This window comes from Triticum aestivum, chromosome 7B (genome assembly GCF_018294505.1).
Source record: "Triticum aestivum cultivar Chinese Spring chromosome 7B, IWGSC CS RefSeq v2.1, whole genome shotgun sequence".
Taxonomy (NCBI): Eukaryota; Viridiplantae; Streptophyta; class Magnoliopsida; order Poales; family Poaceae; genus Triticum; species Triticum aestivum.
Window position 1 is genome coordinate 26125768 of NC_057813.1, and position 4127 is coordinate 26129894.

General features: G+C 47.3%; 1 protein-coding gene across 1 annotated transcript in view; it reads right to left on the reverse strand.

The window, feature by feature from the left end:
- LOC123161747 (protein ACCELERATED CELL DEATH 6) overlaps positions 1–4127 on the reverse strand; it is a gene marked incomplete at its 5' end in the record, with an annotated part of 12544 nt that overhangs the window by 6109 nt on the left and 2308 nt on the right.

Here is a 4127-nt window from a genome sequence, read left to right on the forward strand (position 1 = left end):
ATATATATATATATATCCATCTGTACCATGTTTGAATAATAATTGACATGTTGTAAATATTTGCAGAAACTATGGAGCACTGCCGAGACGAAGAAACAGAAGCGATATTGAGGGACATAATCGCAAATAGAAGGGATGAAGTTGCGTCATTTCTCCTCGACACCGTTGGTCAGCTGGAAGAACAGGGTGAAGAAGAGGGCTATGTTCATGATGGCTTCGGGCCATTAATGCCGGTACAAGAACAGGATTATGTTCATGATGGCTCCGGTAACACAATGGAGGTACAAGAAGGAGACCGTGATGACTGCTCCGGTGACCGAACTGAGCCCGGCCAGGTATATATATATATTAGTTAAGCCCGTGCTGACTAGTTAATTGATGCTTCCATTGTTTTGGTATATGTACACATATTAATTACTCTCGTCTTTCTTCCTTATAATTTCTAGCCCTCCGGATCGAGCACAACTTCGGTAAGGAGACGAGGCCCGAAGAAAAAAGTTGAGCTCGGATGAAAAGTTCGAGATCATAGAAATCGTGCCCGACGGCGAACCGATTGAACCCATCCGGACAAGGAAGGCATTTTCTGCTCAGTGCGGGGTTCTTGTTAGGGAGAAGATCCCGATCAGCATCCAGCAATGGTATAAGCCTAAGGAGGAAGACCCTGAGGTGTCTTATGTCAATGATATGCAGAAGGAATATCTTTGGACTGAGCGGAAGGAAAATTTCACCCTACCGCCAGAGGAGGATCTGAAGAAGCCAGTTAAAGAGGAATTAATCAAGTCTTGTGCTCTTAAAAAGATGGCAACCCTAATGAGGAGGTGGAGGAAAGAGCTGAACCAGTTTGTCAAAACTAAAAAGACACCAGAATTCATCGGCAAATATGAGAAGATCAAAGATCAGTGGCCCGCATTTGTGGCCCACAAGACATCGGAAAAGAGTAAGAAGATGTCGGAGACAAACAAGAAAAATGCTGCGAAGGAGACGCTTCACCATCGCACGGGGTCAGGTGGCTACCTGCAAGCCCGGCCTAAGTGGTCCAAGGCTGAGAATGATCTGCTTAAAAAAGGGATCGAACCAGAGACAATGAGATGGCCAGACCGTTGCCGGACTTGGTTCTTCGGGTCTGGCGGAACCTTGGACCCTGTAACAGGGTTTTGACAGTGGACGGACGAGCAACTGGAAATACAAGTCAAGAACCTTCGACGCTATATCGATGCAGCGCAGCGAGGGACGTTCCTTCCAAACAGGGAGAAGGACGAGCTCACAATGGACCTTGGGAATCCTGAGCACCCTGGACGGACACGAGGCACGCCAGGCTCCATTCCATGGAAGGTTGGTTTTCCGGACGCAGGGGGTTACAAAACCCATGAGAGGAGGAAGAAACTGGAGCAGGACCAACTGCAGGCGCTGCACGAAAGGGTACTGGGCCTAGAGGATCGAGAAGAGGAACGAGAAGCAGCAGATCGCAGCAAACGACCTGCCGAAGCTTCCCCCGAAGCTACCCCGCCATCTCAGCGGAGAAGCAGTGTGGCTTCCACCGAGCTGCTTCAGCCGGAGCATGTCTTGACGGCTCCTGCCAGCTATCCCGTGGATGGTATCACGGAGTCTCAAAATTGCCACATGATGGCGCGATGGATGAATTTGAAGGTCAAGGCGGCTGTTGGCCAAGTTTATCCTAGTGGACCCGGCACAACTTATCACTGCCAGCCGATTCCAAAAGGATATGCTAAGGTGATGGTGGATGAAATAACGGAGGGATTTGAGGACCTCGTGATTGACCACCCTACCGGTGAAGGGGAGACTAGGCTGGGTTCTGCTCTGAAGACTCCATGCCTATGGAAGAAGGAGCTCATCAACCTTCTGAACTGAACGCCTCCGCCTCCTCCTCCTACTCCGGCGAGTCAGGGCACTCCGCCTCCTCCTCCGGCGAGTGACGATCAGAGCACGCGTGGCGGCACTCCGCCTCCTTCTCCGCCTGCACCGGCGCTCCCGAGCAGCCAGCAGCATCCTCCTTCTCCGCCTCGCCAGCAAGGGCGGAAGAGACCCGCCGCCGCCCCGGCTGCTCCGGCACGTCGTACTCCTTCTCCTCTGCCTCGTAAGCAAGCACGAAAGAAGACAGACGCCGCAGCCGCTCCATCTGCTCCGGCGTCTAGCAGCACAACCAGAGGCGGGAGGCAATACAAATACGGTCCATCATCTCTCAAGCCTCTAGAGAAGTTATCGTACGAGAGGTCCGAGGAGGAAAACGATACGATTGTGCGGACCCACGTGAAGGAGTTCTTTGAAGGGGTGAAAGCAAAGAGACATCCACCTCCGGAGGAGAAGGTAGATCCGGTGAAAGCAAAGCGCACTATCGATGCCCTGAGGAAACCACCAAAGTCTCCGCCGAGAACCAACTATGAGCGCATTACTGAACAGACATATCTCCAAGCCCAGCGGTCGGGAACTACTGTCAGTGCTAAAAGGTCAAAAGAACGAGCAAAGGGGAAAAAATTGCCCAGCTCGGCGAACAAGCACAGCAATCGTACCCCCCGCTCAATGTGTCTAATGCTCCGGGGACGGTGGCCGGTTATGGCAATCTTGACGATTACCTGCCTGACGATGCACTTTCTGATTTCTTGGAGGTGGACGAACACAGATACGAGTACGGGAAGCCTCTCGTCAAAGATGAAAAATCTCGGACAACAATGATGCGAAGATTCCATAATTGGTACATGGAAACCTGCAGAGAGTCTGAGGGTAAGAATGCTTTGTATCTGCATATTAAAGAGGAGCACGATCTCGTTGCAAATGATCTGTTGACTATTCCATTTGATGAGTTCTTCACGTTCTTCAATCAAAAGGCCCTCGATAAACTAATGGTCTTTTGCTACTGTCTGTAAGTACTATTTCTGTCATTAAGTCTCTATATATAGCTCGGCTCTTTCATTTCATGTATTTATAATTAATTATCCTCAATATATTATGCAGACTGAAGATCGTCGAGTGCAAAAAGCAAGAAATTTATGATATTGGGTTCATTAACACAAATATCATAGATGAATTTCTGGTTAAAAAGGACATCAAAGAGGCCGAGGACAACGTGCTACAATCATTGATTAAAAATCAAAACAAAGATACCATACTCTTTCCTTACAACGGCAAGTGAGTGTTACTGTCGTGTGCATATTCGGTTTCCCTTATTACTCGAGCGAGGTTATAGTAATGTAATTGATGAGTTATGCATGCGTGCGCAGGTACCACTATATTCTTCTGGAGATTAAGCTTGAGCGTGGACTAGTAACCGTCTTAGACTCGAAACGGAAAGATCCCAAATCCTATGCGAACATGACTGAAATGCTCAGCAAGTAAGTTCAATCGATCATTATCGCACCATATCGGCAACTTTTTGTTCATTTCCTGATATCTCAAGTAATAATAATTATTTTCTTTGTCTTGCAGGGTTTGGAAACAGTTCACCGCAGAAGCTCCGGGACTGCCGAAGGAGCTGCGATATACATACCCGAAAGTAAGTACTACTGGCTAGCTAGTTGCGCGCATCTCCCGTTGATTCTATAGCTATACTTTCATCAATGCCATTTATAATGCTTCATTATCAGTTTCATTGACCTCTATTTCTCGTAAAGTGCTTGTGGCAGGAAGAAGGGAATGATTTCTGTGGATACTACGTGTGCGAGTTCATCCACATTGCGACTTTGGAAAACAAGCGGGGCTACTCTCAAAGACAATATGAAGTGCGTAAGCAATAATATTCACAATTTCATTTTATTACACCATCATTTCTGTTGAGTTTCATTCATATATATGTATTAATTAACTCCCTTCTTCAAATTAGACGTGGCAGATGCAGAATGAACTCCTAGAACCAGATCGCATGAAAGCAATTCAAGAGGAATTGGCGGGATTCTTTCTTGACCACGTCATCAATAAAGCCGGAGAATACCATGTGGAAATTGATTTCAATTGCTAGGGGATTGTAATTATAAGAGATCTTATACATATTGTACATGCATGTATGTAGCCAGTAGCGTCAGATACTTGTTGTTCGACCAATCTCTCGGAGAAGGAGAGAGGTCGATCGATCACTTCTCTCGGTATGCATGAACTTCTGTACTGAATGGTTCTCT